Source organism: Python bivittatus, unplaced genomic scaffold, assembly GCF_059951505.1.
Source record: "Python bivittatus isolate LINGU-HERP-01145 unplaced genomic scaffold, Pbiv_v1 ctg000670_np1212, whole genome shotgun sequence".
Classification (NCBI taxonomy): Eukaryota; Metazoa; Chordata; class Lepidosauria; order Squamata; family Pythonidae; genus Python; species Python bivittatus.
Window position 1 is genome coordinate 8,553,931 of NW_028277094.1, and position 19,417 is coordinate 8,573,347.

The 19,417-nt window shown below is 46.6% G+C and overlaps 1 pseudogene across 1 annotated transcript; it reads right to left on the minus strand.

Annotated features, from left to right (window-relative positions):
* Positions 1-472: 472 nt before the first annotated feature.
* On the minus strand, positions 473-13,651 carry LOC103051290 (melatonin receptor type 1C-like; annotated as a pseudogene). The gene is made up of 2 exons (XR_015798070.1): positions 12,487-13,651; positions 473-3,102 (listed from the first exon to the last, which is right to left on the minus strand). The product of XR_015798070.1 is annotated as a melatonin receptor type 1C-like (transcript).
* Between the last annotated feature and the right edge of the window lie 5,766 nt (positions 13,652-19,417).

Consider the following 19,417-nt stretch of genomic DNA (forward strand, 5'->3'; position numbering starts at 1 on the left):
GGTTCCTGGTAGCTGACAGAATTGCACAATTGACATATTAAATGCAAACACTGTCTACCATTGTTAGACCCTGAGTGTATCTGGGGGAGGAAGCAGCACTGCAAAACACAGGCTTTAATAGGGGGATAGCATCCTGAAGTCATGCTGTAGCTACATCTTTTAATGCAGGGGGAAAGAGACCTTCTTTCCTTCCTCCCTCCCTCCCCCTCTTCCTCATCATCCATTTGTCCGTCCTTCCTTCCTTCCTTCCTTCCTTCCCTCCATCATCCATTTGTCCTTCCTTCCTTCCTTCCCTCCCTCATCCATTTGTCCTTCCTTCCTTCCCTCCTTCTCTCCATCATCCATTTGTCCTTCCTTCCTTCCTTCCCTCCCTCCCCCATCCATTTGTCCTTTTCCTTCCTTCCTTCCTTCCTTCCTTCCTTCCTTCCTTCCTTCCTTCCTTCCTTCCTTCCCCCTCCCTCCCCTTCCTCCATCATCCATTTGTCCTCCCTCCCTCCCTTCCTTCAGGTGCTTTCACCTGATAAATTTTCCAAGCTTTTTATTGTGACTGGGGGTGTTATGTTTTTTCCAGGCACCTCTCTCTCCATCCCTAGCTCTTTAGGGTTTTCTTCTAAAAAGCCCCCTAAAAGAAGCTCCTTCCTGCTGCCCTCCTGTTGGGACTTCATGGAACCAGGAGGAGGTTCCAAACCACTGGAGAGGGGAGGAGACAGTGGAAACAGGAGACACCTGCCCACCACCACATTGTTATCAAAGTAAGGGGAAGAGACAGAAGCCTACAACCGCCCATGAGAAATCCATTAAATGGTTCTTCTTTTTCAGAGTACATGATTTAATAGGGAAAGCCCTTTTCCCTTCCTTCAGACTGATGGAGAATGGTAGAAACAACAGAGAAGAAATGTTCAGTACAGCATTGTTATAATATAAGTTGTGCAAGAGGTGAGTTGTGATGATCCGCTTTCTCCAGGGATGACTACCTGGGACCAACAGGAGGTGTTCATCAGTTTAATGGGGTCTGCATGCCACACAAACAGATACCCACAACAGACCATTCACTTGAGTTGAGAAGAAGCCAATTCTATACTGCAGCAAGCTCAGGGAGGATGGTAGATTGTCATAAGGAGAGTTCAACCACAGAGTGAGAAAGGACTCCGTTGGCCAAGTAATATAGAGTTCATGGATCTGGTGGATGGATGGAGAAGATGACACCTACAGAAAGAAAAATACAAAGGGAGCCACATGGTCTTGTCCCCTTGAATTACTACATGCTGAAATCGCATGCACCTTAGCCAGAATTTTGCACATACAGATGACATCTCCCCCAACTGGCGAAGTCCATCAGGCACTTTCTGGAAAGTAGGAAAAGAATACAGTAATAAGACCTGTGGCTCCATCCTGCAATCCATACTTGGAATCCATGAGTTCAATCAGACTTCAGACTGGGCTTGGGAGCAAAGGTTCAGAGTGAAGAGCACAAATTTTACATGTGCAGAAAACCTTTGGTTCAGTCCTCGGGGCCGTTATCCCAGAAATGCGGACAGAGAACTGGTCCAGTTTGGCACAAGGCAAGTAAATAAAAGATGCAACATTTGAACAGGAACTTTATATCGTATTTATAACAAGGGTTTGCAATCTTCCCTGATCTCACATGGTAAACCGGTCACCGATCCCCCTTCATCTCAGAATTTAAAAACGGCCAAAGAACACCAGATCTTCCTGCATCTCCCAGTCCAAGAACTCATGCAAGAAGATCTGGCACTCTCAAATAATTTCACCCATTATTTTTTTTAAGTATTTTGTTTTTTTAGAATGCTTTCCTCTAGGTTAAAACATAAATGTGAATCTTACTTTCTTTTTAATTATTTAAAAAAATCTTTAGGAGAGCCATTATGCTGAAAAATTTAGAGGGCTGGACTAGGACCAAGAAACTATAGTTTGGTTCATCCATCCCCATAAAGTTACCATTATAGAAAACAACCAAACAGCTCCTTGAACCTCTGGAGGAAAGGCAGGATATAGATCTAACAAAGAAGTTAAGATTGCTTAATTTGGGAAGGTGGTGAGCATTGTTTTTGGGTACAGCAGTTGTGCTGGTGCCCACAGGGGTACTGCTCTTGATCGCCAGGGCAAAGGAGGCACATCAAATTGCATCTGATAGGCACGAACACATCCTGTGTTGTGATACATGGCAATAGCATTACATAGAACATATCAACATCAAGAATAAATAGCTTTTCTTCTGTTTACAAATAAATTCCAGCCAGGTTATTGCTGTTATTGGTCACCACTGGGGAGGATCTATTCTCCATTCCTTCTGTCCCACCTTTTGAGGCATCAAGCAAGAGCAACCGTGGGATCTAAAGAGCCACCAACATCTTTTTATATTTTTTCTGAAATTCTGGTTGAGGAGGCCATATATTACAGCATTAAGGCAGCTGTTAAAATAAGCCGTAAAGTGGCTCACCAGAAAAAGCCACTCTAGAATCTGAGGCATGATTTTCGAAGGATTTATGGAAACAGCCAAGCCTATGAAGTTCAAGAGTCCCCATCACACAGCAAAGAGGACAAAGACCACAAACGTGGTTCCGGACAACAACCACCCACATTTTTTGCTTACAGCCTTGCTTCACCCTGTGCTTGACCTGGATGACCAGGATCCATATCCGAAGGTAGCAAAATGTCACTACGGAGAGTGGAAGGAAGACATGGATGACCACCGCTGTTATGGTGTAGGACATGCTGACTGTCTGAGCAAAGTGCAAGAGTAGATCCAGTGATGGTACTGCAGGGAGCCCACAAAGAGGTTGGGCATGATGGCCACCAAGGTAAGCAGCCACATCAGGCACAGGTAGGCACAGGTGTTCTTCAGGTTGAAGAGATGATCAGAGCAGAGGCCGTGGCAGATGTAACAGTATCTGTTGACAGCAACAGCCATGATGTTGAAGATGGAGGCAGCAATGCCGAGGTCCATCAGAAAGCCACTGATCTGACAGTGTGCGGGGCCCATTGTTCACTCATTGTAGAAGATGGCTCTCAGGATGAGTGGGCAAGGATACACGACAACTATGAGGTCTGCCATGGACAAGCTGACAACAAACATATTGCCTAGATGTTGAGAGGACAAACACAGAAATGGTTAAGCCACCAGCAATCTTGATCTTTCTTCCCTGCTTTACAACAGCTTGCCCTGACCTCATGCTCTTCCAGATTTGCTGGCCTAGACCCACCAAAAATTTCCAACCAAGCTGGCCAAAGGCAAATAAAAATAAATAAATAAAAGATTTCTGAGAGCCAGTTGACCTAGTGGTGAAGGCACCAGGTTAGAAAGTGGGAGACTATGAGTTCTAGTCCCACCTTAGGCACGAAGCCAGCTGGTGACCTTGGGCCAGTCATACCCTCTCAGCTCTAGGAAGGAGGCCATGGCAAACTACTTCTGAAATCTTGCCAAGAAAACTGCAGGGACTAGTCCAGGCAGTCGCCAGGAGTCAATAATGCCTTGAAGGTATATATACACACACCAAAAGATCCCCACTAAGGAATATATAAGGGATAACACTTCAATATCTATGTGACACAGATAATCTAAGTGTGGTGCAGCATGGACTCATTCTACCAGTGACAAAAGTATCACACAGATTATAACTAGCTTCCTTCCAGCTTAACACATAGTTAAGTCCTGCTTGGATCCTACTCCTTAGAACTGCCAGTCCCATCCGACAAACAGGAAATTGCACTGCCCTTTTCTTGCCAAATGGAGCTGTTCCAAAAATCTAAAACTTTTGCATAAAAGTCCTCATTTGCAATCCATATTGATACTGTTGACATATACCTGTATACACGTACACACAAACTCTGAAAGTCTGAAAAAGTGGGCTATAAATAATGTTTTACAGACAGTAAGAAGACAAACTGAAAGGCTGCCAAGCAAGTGAAAAAGTAAATATTCAGTCTTGATAGAAGGAAAGAAGGCACGGGAGGAAATAACCAGAGTGTTTTGTACTTACATCAATTACCAGCATACAAACTCCTTGAAGCTTCTTAGGAGCTCTTGTAAGTCCATAAAAGGCAGAGTCCCTGTTGTACCTAACAACTATTAATAACAACTTTAACAATTTTATCAGAAAAAAAATGCAATTGATCCCATCACTGATTTTTAATTCTCTCCTTCCTCCAAAAACATATACTTTAGCCTGAAAGAGTTCAAGAATATACATATTTTTTGTTGTTGTTTAGCAAAATAACCATTAGGAAATTGCGGCAGTTATGATCCAGGGGTTCATCTATACCAGTGTTGTCCAAACTTGGCCACTTTAAGACGAGTGGACTTCAACTCCCAGAATTCCCCAGCCAGCCATGCTGGCTGGGGAATTCTGGGAGTTGAAGTCCACTCGTCTTAAAGTGGCCAAGTCTGGACAACACTGATCTATACAATTGGGCATATAAAGGAATGATCCTTGTTGGAAGTATCATGGACCAACTGTTACAACAGAGGCACACAGTTGCGCCTCCAAAACGTAACCAAATATCTAGTATGTCTAAAAACAAGCTACACTTTGCCAGGCAATGCCTCAGATCGGTAGACCCATGTTTCAAAGTAGTTCAGAAGTAGCAATAATGATGATTTTGATGTGGTAACAAGAGAACATTAGCTTATAAAAAGATGGATCAGATATCATCCATCAGACCTGAAACTGTAACTTAGCTTTTCCCAGAAACATCTTAACTGAGGGAAAGTAAAAACCCTCCAGCAGGACATCTTAACTATTACAACAAACTCTCTTTTTTTATTATTACTGGCTAATGTCCTTCCCTCCTCTGGAAAGAAACCAGATTGATTCAATATCGTGATTCAGCTTTTTTATCTTGACCATGGTGTAGAAATGGGTCTTTGCTGGCATTCTTTCAAAAGGAGGGAGTGCATTAATGAAGTCTGTAAGGCTTGGTGTTCATAGGCAAAATTGTATGCATTGATAAATTAATATCCCATTGCTGTTGGCCAATAGAAGAATATATAATTTGCTAGATAGTTCAGTGTATCCTTCACGATGCATTTACATTAAAGCACCTTCATTGGTTGCAAATCCTATGGATCTGGTGAGTGAAACACAGAAAATAAAAGGCAAAGGTGGAGCAACACGTACAGTCTAATTCCGTATAAAGCCTGATAGGACAGGAAAACAGAATCCTTTTGCCCACCCTACCCAAATTCCACAGTGGACAACCCAGTAAAATGTAAACCAGAGTTCAGTAATAAATAACCTGACTTTCTCTGCAAAGGAGGAGATGACTCCAAGTTTATTATGTACGCCCAGCTATAGTGTTTCCTGCTGGAATTCAAAGGAAATTCCAACTACCTTGCTGTTGCATTCTCATGAGAAGCTTGGCAATAATGTCAAAGAAAGACATCTTTTAAGGGATAAAGCAGGCACTATGTGCCCTGTTGTGAGTTGTTCCCCAGTTTAAGGACCTTCTCTTTGACCAACCCTCTCATTGGGCAATGAAGGGAGCAAGCAAACCAATCAGGGAACACAGTATTTATCTCTAACCCTTCAACTCTCTCTCTCTCTAATCAGCAATAGCTATTAAAAAATAACAGCAATAAAGCAATTTATTGAAAGGTAGCCATCCTGATAGTCTTGATAGTCTGATAGCTGATAGTCTGAGGGACATCAGGATGTGAAAGGTTGGTCTTCATCTGTGTACAGGAGAGAACAGAAAAGGGTCCTCACTGTGTGTCTGCATGATTTATTCCTCTGGCCCTGCTGGTAATGGGACATTATTATGAGCCACCACAGAGCATCCTACCTCTGCAGCAGTGTGCCTGTTGTAACTCAACAAGAGTCACCGCTTGGCTTCCCTCCTTCCAATCAGGAAGCAGTGAGAACAGTTGTTGTTAGAAGTTGTGATTTGGAGCAGAAAAACACAGCTGTGGAACTCTGATTATTTTTCCATGAAGTCTGTAAAAGAATTTGGAGAGGATAAGAGCCAGAAATGAGAAGAAAAGGAGTTCTTACAACTGATTTTTAGAGTTTTTCAAGCGTAAGATTGTTGCGACATCTCCATTTTATAATCTATTTTAGGTATCAAAGGTTTGAGAAGCTGTGGTCCAGCACCCATTTTAAAACCTGGACATACCACTCTTTAAACAGTGGATTGACAAAATGTATTTTAACTACTGTTAGAGCAACCCAGCTGCCTATTCCCTGAAGGCCTTGTAGTCTCCAATCCCAGGAGGAAACGTTTCTCAGAACTGACAGACATTTCATTATTACAGATGTCATTGCATTGGCTGCCAGCGTGAGACAATCCAATTAAGGGAATTCTTTATTTCACAGGGTTATTCAGAAAGCTAACATGCAGAAGTGTAATTTCATGGGGCTGCCTGGAACCCTCAATTAGCATTTCATCTTAGATAATGATACAGACTGCAGATTCTTTCAAGATCTCTCTTCGCTATTTGACGAGCCGTGCACGGCAGGATCAAACTCTCTCTCGGGCTGCTTCAACTAGCGTATGAAACAGCGGGCTTGTAAAACACACCATCCACCCAGGACGAATAGAAGGAACCCTCCAATCAGGGTGGGCCCCCCCAAACCCTCCCTTTTTGCAACTCACAGGCCTCCCCTCTCCAGAAATGGCTTTTCAATTGCAACAGCCGACTGCTGAAAAAATGCAATGTGATGTCTACGGCTTTTCATTGCAAAAATGAAGACAATTCCTGAAAACCCTGGACCTCCCCATTTCTGGGATATTAATCTATCATGGACTCACTGAGCGTGGCCCTCAAGTCACCCAAATTTCTTTTTTAAAAGCTGGAGTTCCTGGAGCTCACTTGCTGCTTGGGTGTCTTATGTGCACAGGTGTCTATGCTGGCTTTATGGCTCTGCCAGAAACAGATGATTCAGAGAAGAGAGAAATGCAACAGATACAGATACACACACACACCTGCCTACCACTACAGTCTCACCAATTTATCATTTCTTTGCTTCCTTCATTATTTTTCTGGCTCACAGCTATCAAAGAGCTCAGCTCATCTGAGACCAAACTGCGTATTACTGGAAATAATATGCTTGTTATGCCACACCTTCCCCCGACTGGTCACCAACCAAACCTTTTGATGAAGACAGATAGATGACAGGCATAAAAGCAGTAGCAGTTAGTGCCTCTAGTTCAAAATGACAGCCGCATAAAAGGAATTGCTCCTAAAGCGGGTGGGGAGGATGACAAGCATACTCAAGATCAGCTAATGCAAACATTCTCCAGCTTTCAATATTCATCAGCTAAGTGGCTGGATTTGCAGAGCAGTGGCTGCCTCAATAAACCATCAAGCTGACCAGGTCAAGTTGAGTGAACCAAGGTTTGGTCCACACCCCATAGCTTAACATGATGCTTAATTCTTGCAGTGTATAGCAGAAGAGGTAGCATCCAAATGTCAAGAGATGTTCCTCTTAGGTCAAGGCCATCGGAAATGGTCCTGGGACAGATTAACCCTTTCATCTATCTAGTCCACTGTTTGTTTATTTCTTTGTCACCCTTTTAGACCTTGGCAATCAGGAAGTTGACTCCCCACAGTTCACAGTGCAGATAAAACTGTACACCCATTCAGTAGTACTACAAAGTATATAGCACTAAAAGTAGAAAGCACTTGAGGAACCAACCCCAGCCTCAATAGGACACGGCCCTGGAGTAGAGATGTCCCCGCCTTCCAAAATGAGGCCAGGATGAGGGCCAACTGAACCTTTGGGGAAGAGGCGGTTCTGTAAGGTGAGGGTTGCCCCTCTGCCTGAAACCCTGAACAGATGCCCAGCGGTCTCTCCCTTGCCCTGTTATTTACTTGTTTAGGCAAAAGCAACAAGTGCGTGAACATCTGGAGATGCCAGAAATAGAATTCTGAGACTTTTAACCTGCAAAGATGGGATTCATCCAATGATTTTCCTAACTGAATTGGGTATTTCAACCTGGCTCTCGCATATCTCATGTTTTCTAGGGATTAAAAGCAGAGCTTTTCTGAAAATCCTTGATTTGGGACCAAGGGTGCCGACACCCGCTGCTACAAGACCATCAGAAGATCTCTCACCAGCTAAATCTGCACACTTGGCATGAAAAATAATATTTTTATTGGAAAGGTAGCCCCGGTCCAGCTGCCAGTTCCACTTAGGAGCTAATAAATCAAGTTCGATTCTTACTTCATTTAATCTCCTGTCAAATTAGCCATAAAGACTCTGAGTGAGATCCAAGAGTAAGACAAGTGTTTTTTTTACTGGAAGAAAAGCTGGAATGGATTCAGAGAATTTCAAAAACGGTAAAAGATACTGAGATTTATGAGGATGGAAAAAAGCTAAAAAGACAGGATTTGCTTGAATTCCTGGAATGCTAAATTCTGGAGTTTTCTTTTATTAAAACTAAGCAATAACAACTCTGCCAACATTTCCACATTCAGCTTGCTACTTTGGCCAATTTTCACTATTTTTTCTCATTACAATTCAATGAGAACAATCAAAACTTTGCTTAAATTCCAACAAGCTCCACTGTCAAAATATTATGACATCAGAATCAAATTCTGATGCCTTCTTGCCCTGTTAGTCTTCTGTTCTTTCATCAAATTTCCAAGATGTTCCCTCACATGCTATGGCGCCTGGATCACAGATCAGCATCACAGAGAGAAAGACACACCACATTCAGGGAGACCTCTCCAGTTCCCGCATGACATTTTTTTAAGGGTAGATGTAAAATAGCTTGGACATGTTATTTGTGAATGTGTCAATTCTATCAGGTGAGCTTAGAGGAAGACCTTCATGCAAGAGGAAGTTACTTTAAAAACTTCTTTGTTTCTTTGAACAGCAACCTGGTAGGAGAAAGATTTTAGCTCAGAGGTAAAATGCAAGCTCTGGGTTCAACTAAGTTGAATTCCTAGCTCTTCCCAACACTATGAAATGCTCTGAGGACAGATAAAATGGGATAGGCAATCTATTTTGGTGGCCAAGGATCTTCCTAAATTTGAGGAGGGGGGATGATGACAGAGAGTGGGCAGAATGAGGACCAAAAAATTGGTGCCTGGCATTCACCAATCCACTGGAAATCTAGGCCACAAACCACTGTAACAACTGCCTTCTTATTGAAATAAGCCATCCACCGATTTGTTCCTCTGACTTTGTTTCCCTCCAGCACCACCCAAAACAGTATCTACAAAACACCTTCTAGCTGGAATTCTTCCCCCCCCCCCCCCGCCCAGTGACTGACCTTAAGAGGGTTTACTTGGGCAGCAAAGAAATTCTCAAGGAGAGTGCCAAGGAGGAAAGCATAGGTTTTTTGGGGGGGGGGGTGATGATAGCGTGTGCAGTAAAAGCAACCCCATGAAGCACGTGCTTGTGCTATTCCTTGGTACCCCCTCTGCCTTCCGTTCTCATCTCTTCCTAGTTTTTATCATGGGTTGCCTTTTGGTTAGGGAAACTGAAATGTGTGCATGTGGTGGGGGGGGTGGGGAGAGAGGTAAGGTGCCCTTTTCTGTCACTGCTCCGTGCAGCCAGCGGAAAGCCTGCATCAGCAGATTTGAGGAAATGAATTCTCTTGGCAGCAGAACAATGCACTGGATTGAAAAACAGGCCAAGCTCTCCTTTGGGCTTCTGACTTCCTGAGTGTTTCAGGGTGCAAAGGATCAAGAGAGGGTAGATCACCTCAACGTTGAGCCTTTTTGGATGCCTAATCATTTAAAAGGAAAATGTATAGGCTGGGATTTTGATTGATTCTGTGCCATCAAGTCACTGTTGACTCTTAGTGATCACATAGACAGATTTTCTCCATGATCTATCCCTAACCTGGTCTTTCAGGTCTTCTAACCTCTGCAACTGAGTCCATCCCCCTTGCTGCTGGTCATCCTCTTCTCTTTCCTTCCACCTTTCCCAGCATTATGGATTTTTCCAGGGAATAGACTGGGGAGAAGGGGTCAAGAACTGGTTGGCCCTTCCTTGCCAATCAGATTTAACAAAGTTGCTGTAACACACCCATAATAGCCAACTCCACCTACTCCTTCACTCTCTTTGGCCTCTTAGAACCTGGGGGAGCTGTTGGGGAGGGGGGCAAATGATGGAAACAATACCACACTATCATGATAGCAAGTTCCACTCCTTTTGCACACGTCATGATATTGCATGCATCTACAAAAGGGGAGGATCTTTCAATAGCTTTCAATCATTTTGACTGCAGACAGCTCTCCTTATGGCTGCCATGTTCCCAACGCAGCAGAGAAACAGGATCCTGGGAATTTGCTCTAGACAACCCTTAGTAAAGCAGCCACACACATACAATTTCCATTATCCACTTGCAAAATCTCCCATGACTCTGTGACCACTTGCCTTTCGGTTAATTCCAAGAGGGAATACTTCTAAAGATGCTGTAATCCATTTTCCTTTAGAACAGCCAAGAAAAGCAACTCTGTCTTACTTGGAAAGTTATCCTAGACCCCGGTGACTCAACAGGAAGAATGCTTGTTTGATTCTGCCAACCCAGCCCTTAGCCCTTGATTAGGCAGCATCTTGACCTTGGCAGAACACACTGATGCAGATATGACCAAACTCACCTGAGCATGGATTAATGAGGACTACCTTCTCAGCCTCTCCAACTCGATCTGCCATGTTTCACTTGGAGATTTCTCTTTTACAGCATTTGGCCCCCCAAAGCAAGGAACTTCTCTCATTTCTATCCTCCACTAGACTAGCGACACAGGACTCGAGTGTCCTTGGGTGGCTGATGTCTTGTGGTCTATTTTACAACATCCAACGAAGTTGATAGGCCCACTCTATGATTTAAACTTTGAATCTTGTTCCCCTGTCCTTATGTGGTCCCCTATTTTTGAACTGATCCCTTTAAGAGGGATCTCTGGTTAGCCATATCTTCTCACACCCTCAGCTGCCACCAATAAAGCAGATAATAAGACAAGCTGGCCTTACAAGATTGCTTTTACTACACGTTAAGATCATGGCTTTTAAACACAGGTGAGGGCAACCTCAAGGGAAAGAAGCTTGAGACATGGCTGAGAGTCCACTCCCAGTAACTCTGTGGGCTGGGTCTGCTGGGAGCTGTGGTTCAGGAATGTCAGAAGGACTGCCACAGGTGACCAGCATCTTCTCTGGGGAGAAGTTGAGCAGGCTGGACCTGGGACCCACTTAAGCACAACAGCCACAGTGCTTAGGGCCCACGAAAACGTGTTAATAGTTTTTAAATCAGAATAAAAATGAAAAAGTTATTTATTTACATACCTTTTAATACTGTAAACATTTCCTTTCTGTCATGCCTTTTAACAGAAAACAGCTAAAAAATGCACAATATTGGAATACCAATAGGATGACCTTATTTGTAACCTATAGGTGTAGTGCAAATCCTAAAATTGAGTAACTCTGATGATGCATGCCAGACATCATAATTAATTGGCCACAACTGATTATTATTACAAAATAATACCTAGGATGTATTAATTATTCCCTATCTCCCTGTAAAAATACAAAGAAAATACTGAAAATCATATGAAATATCATTTTAATACTATTATTTTTATGGAGGGAGGGGCCCATGAAGGCAAAACTGGCTAGGATGGGAGGCCACCTGGAAATGCCAGATCTATGGGCAACACCAGGAGGTTGGAAAAATGGCAAACTACTTCCATGTGGAAGGAAACTGTAATGGTATGTGGGAAAGACCTTGGGAGATGGGGCAAAGAGACTTGGCCAAGGGAATAAGAGACAGCTGAACCAGCAGCTGCATAGTGGGTGGGGCAAGAGGCTCAGAAGACCCTCCCTAATTTCTCGGGCTGTAAAGGATGGGGGGGGGGCAGAATTGCACTTTCAGACTTGCAAAATTCTGTCAAGGGAGCTTTACAATAAAGTAGAATTAGCTCATCTGGTTGTGTTTCCTGTCTGGTCTACCTCTTAAGGCTGACAGAAACCACCACAAAACTCCAAGTCCACGTCCCTAAGAGTTCAATTCAAAGGAAAACCTACTTTTCAGTTTTAGAAAACCGCTCCTTCCTCCCGGATGAAGCTGCCCCATGCATGGATAAACCGAGCCAAACTTCAGTGGAGCAGCAACTGCCTCAAGCGCTTGAAAAAGAGGAGCGGCCAGAAGGTGCAGCGACTCCGAAGCGACGTCTCCGCGAGAGACGGTGCTGTCCCTTCGGCCCGCCCTTCGTCTGTGCCACTGGATGCCCAGGATTTACCGTCGCGACCCTTCACACGTCCTGTTTTGCAAACGTTTGGGGCCCTGCCCAAGAGCGAAGGCACCGTCCTCTAATCTGGAGGGGGGAGCCCTGCTGTTTTGCAAACCTGTCCTCTGCCCCGCACTTTGCAGGCGGATAAGACAACTCTGTTCAGACAACAGAGGCGAGGTGACACGCGTCTTGGGTCCAGCTCGCGGGTATTCGGCCCGGGCAAGAGCGCGCCTCGGCTTCCTCTTCCCCGCCTCCCCGGGAAAGCCACCCCGCCTCCGGGCCCGACTCACCAGCGTGGCGGAGCTTGCGGTCGCTCGGCACCGCGAGGGTCCCCCGCGCGTCCCCCAGGAGGTCGCCCACGAGCGGGAAGGTCGCGACGGGAGCCACGGAGCGGCGCCCCGGGCGGTGGAAACGGCGTTCCGGGCAGCCGCGCGCGCCGCCGTCCAACATCCCCGCGAGCGAGCGGGCGAGGAGAGGAGAGGGCGCGGGCGGCGGCGAAGGGGCGCTCGGCGAGATTCCGCTGGCCCACGGCGGGGACGCAGCAGAGCCTCCCCTCCCTCCGGGGCGCCGCGTGGAGGAGGAGGAGCGCGACGCCGCCCGGCCGGGCGACCCCCCGAAGCGAGCCGGGCGTGAAAATGCGCCTCCGCGGACGCGCGGCTGCCGGCGCCGCTTAGCCGGGCGGCCCGGGGAGGGGGCGCCTCCTCGGGGGCGGCGGCGTGCGCCCGGCGGAAGGGCTTTCCGGACCCTGCCTTTGATGCTCCTTGCCCGGGGGTGGCTCTCCCCTAAGCCGCGGCGTCTTCTTGGGGAGGAGCGCCGGCCGCCGCCAGCCGCCGCCGCCCGCGGCTCTCCTGCGCAGCCTGCCTTCCTCACGCGCCCGCGGACCGGCCCTTGCCCCGCTTCGGACGCCCCCGCGGAAGGCAGGCGCCCCCGTTTCTCCCAGTCCCGGGATGGGATCTCGGTGCGGCGGCGCTTGCAGGCTGCCAGTGACGAATTAACCAGCGCCGGTGGGGCACGAAGGAAATCGGGAGGGGAGGGGAGGGGAGAGGTAATCCTGGCTTGTTCCTGGTCTGGCCCTTCCAAGACACGCTGGATCCCCTCTCCTGACCGGCCGGGGAAACAGACAGCGCCGGTTCTGACGTGGGCAGCTGAGGTCCCAAGAGCGAGGGGCTGACGTGTGGGGGTTGGAGGTCCGGGGGGGCCAGGTCCAAGTCCCTCCTGGGGGATTTTGGGCCACGCCGCCCTCCCCGCCCACAGCGGTGAACGTGCCAGGCTAGGAATGAGGATACCCGGGTTCAAGCCCCCGTCCCCGCTGAAGCTCCCAACATGCCTTTGGGCCAGTCCCCCTCCCTTAGCCCAGCCTTCCCTACAGGGTTGTTGTGGGGGAAAGTGGGAGGAGGGAGCGCTATTGATGTTCCCTTGAGAGAGAGAGGAAGGGAAGGAAGGAAAGAGGAATCAAAGAAATAAAGGAACGGGAGGACGCCCCCACCTTCTGCAGCGGGGCCGTGGAAGACGGACAGCGATCCCACAGAGCTCAGCCACGCCACTGGCAGGATGCTGTGAAGCCGGCCCACGGCCCAGGAAAGCCAGCATCTCGCCTGCCCCACAGCCAGCCTAGGGCAGCGCTAGGGAGCCCTCTCGCTGTTGCGGGACAAAAATTCCCAGCACTCTTCCTCGTTGGCTCAGCTGCCGGGACTGCCCAGAGCTGGGAGTCGGGCGGCGTTTTAAAGCTCAGACTCTGGAAGCCCCTCCGCGCCGCAGCTAAAGACTCCCCCGGTTGCTGCCTCGGAATCCCAAAGAGCCACCAGCCGCCTTCGGAGCCGGGCTCTGATTCCCCTTTAAAAACCAAGCAAACCAAGCCTCACTTCCTCAAATCAGCCACGATATCGATGGAAACTGGACCCACAGAAGTCTGTAGAGAAGGACACATCCAGGAAGGAAAAGAGAAGCAGACAAACGCGGAGAGAGATCATATCTTGCACTTTTCCAGGTTTTTTCCAGCATTTTTCCTCTGCTCATCTTGCAAATGGTACTCGGCCTCCAAACGGGGGCATTTTCACTATGGGTAACTTCTCATGCAGGAAACCCCCGGGCATCTGCTTCCCCCATCAGCCAGGAGGATTCCCCCTCCCAGTCCCAATCATTTAAATCCTTTAAACCTGAAATCCTAATTCCAACCATTTAAGCAAAATAAGCACGGTATGCCGACTATTCGGGGATGTCAGACTACATCCCCCATCATCCTGGCCTGCGTCTCCACCACGTTTCAGCTTGCATCTCTCATCATTCCCACCTGCATAGTCTAGCACTTCTGAGAAGACCTGCTCTAGTAATTTCCCTTGACATAATTAATGCTGATTGTTCAATTAAAAGGCATCTCTTGTTGCACAGACAGGACAGATTTCTCAATTGCAGTCGGTATGCAAAGGTTTAGCGCTTACCCCTGAAACCATGTTTTCTGCCTTGCAGTTTCTGCTTCTCCTCCACTCCCAGACATTCATTTGCATTAATTAATTGTCACCTAAAAATACCAGCCCCGTTTATCTTCCTTCTTCAAAGCGCAGATCACATCACCCAAAATGCTGGCGCTTACATATCTGCACCAAAGAAGACAGCTCTCTAAACTTTGCAGGTGCTGTTTAACATAATCTGCAATGCGCATTTGGAAAAAAGCGATTATCTTCATTGCTTCAGCAGCTTGGCCAAAAGACTGTTCTGTGAATAGGGAGATATTTCTGAATGAGATGAGGAGAAAGGGGGTGAGAAAGTATGAATGGGGCAAGATGATCTGTCTGTCAGATTCCTGCATGTCACATCTAGGGAGCAAAACCTTCAGAGTCCTTAGCCAGGGATGGGAGAAAGCTGTTTGATGGTGCCACCCTGTGGAGTGAAGCAAGTTAAGCTCAAGAAAGTTTGAAGTTGGCATCAGGCTTGATTGCATTTTTTTAAGTCAGTGCTGGCAAGCCTCCAGGCGTTCAAGGAGAAGACATTCTGGAGGAAATTAGCTTGGGGGTATGAAGGGGTGGCAAAGATTAGAACTAAGGTGATTTGATTGATTGATTGATTGATTGATTGATTGATTGCATGCCATTAAGTCTTGTGGAGTCCTTGGGGTTCTCTGAGCTTGGTTCTTTTCTTGCAAACGTTTCATTACCCGGCTAGGTAACATCTTCAGTGCTAAAATGGGATGAGGTTCCATGTTTGCTTCCAATGCTGCCATTAAGTCTTTTTGACTCCTAGTGACCACATAGATATTCTCCTTGATGATCTGTCCCTAGCCTGGTCCTTCAAGTTGCCCAGCAGTACGCTCATCACCACTGTAACTGAGTCCATCTGCCTTGCTGCTGGTCATCCTCTTCTTCTCTTTCCTTCCACCTTTCCCAGCATTAGATCTTTTAGAATTCTGGGAGTTGGAGTCCAGACATCTTCAAGCTGCCAAGGTTGAGAAACACTGCCCTGATAGAAAAACGTGTGTTTTCCAGTCCTTCTTTCTCTCCAACTCTTTTTCCTGGAGGACTAAATAGGTAGAATGCAGCAAGCAATTGGGTGTCAGTGTTCTCACCCTGTGGCTGATTGGGCAAAGCTAGGTTATGAAGTAGCTGGGTCGATGGACCTAGAGTTGGTGTTCCCATAACACGGTATCCTCCCCAGCATTTCAGCTGTGGGAAAATACAAGCTATCATGGAATTATAGGAGAATGGCATCCTTTTGTGGCTGGGGCACACTTAGAAGGGCTGGTGATGGGGGCTTCTACAAACCGGGTTGCCAGAATTGCTACTGTGGTCAATGACAGTCATTTACAGGTGCCACATGTGAGATTCTTTCCTGCCACCTGCACTGCCCCACCCAAGATGCTTTCAACAACCCACCTTGGTCTTTTTTTTTTTCCCCTAGACAGGTGGACAAGCTACCAACCAGTTTGCAGCCACCCACCATGTTTGTTTTTAAAGCATTTCTGTAAGGCCTAGATGAGACCCCGGGGCATTCTTGGAAATTAAGAAGATGCTGGTGCTTTATTTTACAGTATTACATGTTTGTTCTAATTAAAATAATCTGGAAAAAAGTTAAGACTGGGCAGGTTGCCAAGTAGGCACCAAAGGAGGCATCTGTGGGAAGACTGTTGCCCGCATGTTAGATAACCCTTTATGTATTTAAAGAAACAGATATTAAAGATTGTTTAGGAGATGCAGGGTGGGATTCGAAAAGAACTTAACGTTCTGTTGTTATTTTCACTATTATTCAAAAGAGATGATAATTAACCCAAAAAGTGCCACATTGATAGCCCCCCAAATCCATTTCAGTGTGCAAGACACCAACACTTTGCTTACTCATCCCCTTTTCCTAAGACTTCTAAGGAGAAGACCATCCATTACCAAGATGACCAGCCTGATTACAAGATTCTATCTATCTTTGTCCATCCATCCATCCATCCATCCATCCACCCACCCACCCACCCACACACACACACACACACATCCACATGCATACATAAATGCATACTGTAACCATCTAACCCAGTGTTTCTCAAACTTGGCCATTTTAAGACATGTGGACTTCAACTCCCAGAATTCCCCAGCCACTGCTTTAGAAACACTGATCTAACCCCTGGCTTTGCAGATACGGTTGAAAAAGAGGTGAGATAAAGAATATACTTAAGGATGAGCACACTCCTCTGTCTGGGACAGTCCTCCAAATGTTGTTTTCTCTGCCTTTTCAATGCAAAATAGGAAGCCCAGCAAGCTGTTGCTGGTCCCTCATGTTCCAGTAGTCAAAGATCTACATAAATGTTCCCACCTGATGTGAAGGGGCCAACTTAGAGGTGAGAGTTCCCCACTTGGTGTAGGGAATTTTCAAGCATGAGATACATGTTTTCTTTGGAAAAGATCCCAACCTGCCTCCTTCCATCTCCAACGGTTCAGAGAACAAGCGATGGGAAAGACCTGCTAAAACTCTTGAGAGAGCAGCTGCTGGTCAGAGCAGCCAATAAAAGATGGGTGAAAAGCCAAGGGGTCTTCATTGACATAATAAACAAATAAATCAGTGGCCACCCTTTTAAATCTGGACTCCAGCAGGGCATGAACTAAGGTACTCAACGTTCCCTTCACAGCCAGCAGATGCAGTTAGGAGGGACCATGTTTACATTGTTAATTTGGGTTGGGTGGCTGAGAGGAGGAAAACCCAAAGGATCAAAAAGTGGTTATGACTTTGGCCTGCATAATACCTAGTTCAGAGATTCAAAAGGTTTTCTAACAGGCGGATTAAAGGAGGAGGACAGGGAAACGAGGAAGAACTGGCTCCTGCAACATTGATGTTCCACAGGACCTCCAAAACTACCTCATTCAGGGAAAGTGGGCCAGAGTCAAGACCTCCAAAATCAGCTGGGCTGTAATTTAGAAAGGAGGGGGTGTCACCATTGCCCCCTCCCTGCAGCCCTCTAACCATACAAGCAAGCAAGATCTGGTTTCCACCAGCTGAATGTTCCATATCAAAAGCTGCCTGCCGCAGCTGGCACGCTGGTGCACACCAACCTCCCCCAAGCATATCATCAGTTGAAAATGCAATGGTGGGGTGGGGGAGAAAATGTTGTCCAGTCAGCTGCCAAACAATGGGGAGTTATGCTGCAGGACCAAACTTGTGCTGTTGTGAATGCAAACCCTGTCAAAAAGGGCAAGATGCCTGCTGGCTTGAGAAAGCTATGATATGCCGGTCACATGGACATCACCACCTCTTCCTCCTCCTCAGTGGAAAAGGACAGTGAGGCCATTTGTCTTATATTAAAGAAAGAAGAGAGGGTTCTTCCCCCCTCGCCCCCAGTGCTTGCTTCCTGTTCCTTTGGCTTTTTCATGACGCATCAGGGGAGAATGTATTTCTGAGTGGAATGTCAAGAAACCAGGGATGGAGACAAGAAGGCAATTGTACCATGGCTAAGCTTAGACAGGGCCCATCCAGATTGATCTCTTCCTTCATCTCCTCTCCATTTTTCCTAGCACCAAAGGTTTGAACGGCTTCCCCACAGCAGATGGGGTCTCTTTCACCTAGAGGAAGAACGCTCATCCCCACCCACAGGAATATATGTGATAGGTTCTTATGGAGCCCAAAGCTGTGTCTGGCCCAGCGCTTGGCCTCTAATAATGGAACACACAAGCCAGCTTAGATAGCAAGAGGGCCCACTGCTGTCCATCTTCAACAGAAACCCCCTTGGGGCGAAAGGGATGCACAAACTGAGATGAGATTGTCACCACAGGCAGAAAATGTGGGTCAGCTCCCAAGGAAGACTCTGGAGCAATTTGGCCCAATGTCCTTGTATTGTTTGCCCATCAAGTACATTTTCCATTTTTCTTTCCTTACAAAGTTTATAAAGCTTTGGAAGGAGTTATCTTACACGAGCTAGGATGATAATATTTCAGTCACGGTGAATTTGTTATCTGCTTTAAGTTCATCTTCTCAGTTCACATTTCAGGAGTTGTGAGGAGTGAGGTTGTAATCTAGATTTTCGGACAAAACACTTCCCCCCATCAGCCCGTTGATGAAGCTTTGGGCTGGTGCTGGATTCTTGGTCCAAAAGAAGAATTTCAACTTACCCAATGGCTTAAACCAATGCTACATTCCAGGCACTTAGTCTGGGACATGCAAGCAGTCAAGATGGGGGGCAGATCCTGTGCCAAAGTCAGCAGAGAAACAGCAGACAAAGCAGGTGGGTGGTCTGCTTGCAACACTTGGTGCCCCAAATTACCCACGGAGGCCACTGTCCTGGCTCACCAGCAAGCTTTTGTCAGCTCAGTCCCCCCGGTGAACATCAGGAAGCTCCAATGACCATTTCAATGTCATCACACATCAGGGGCTTGGTGGTTGATTGGTGGTTCCTTAGAAACTTGATGGGTGCTTTACACTGGCAGGGAATATCCCTTTGAAGGGTGCCACTGACATGCCAGAAAAATTAAAGCAGCAATATTTATACACAGGTACTCGGAGTTCTTAATTAGCAGGAGCAATGCTGAAACTGGTCCCTAATGGGTAAATAAATCCATAAAACGTGCTGCCAAACTTTGGGGTTATTTTCTGATGCGTCGTGTTTATTAGAAGAACCCAACAGATAAGGGCAGGTAGCTATTAATGGAGAAGGTCCCTCTTAAAAGAATTTATAGCTGCTCCCCCAGCCTATCCTTTCCCCATCAATTACAGGAAACAGGCTTTACAGCCCCAAACAAATTGCTCAGGGAGAGC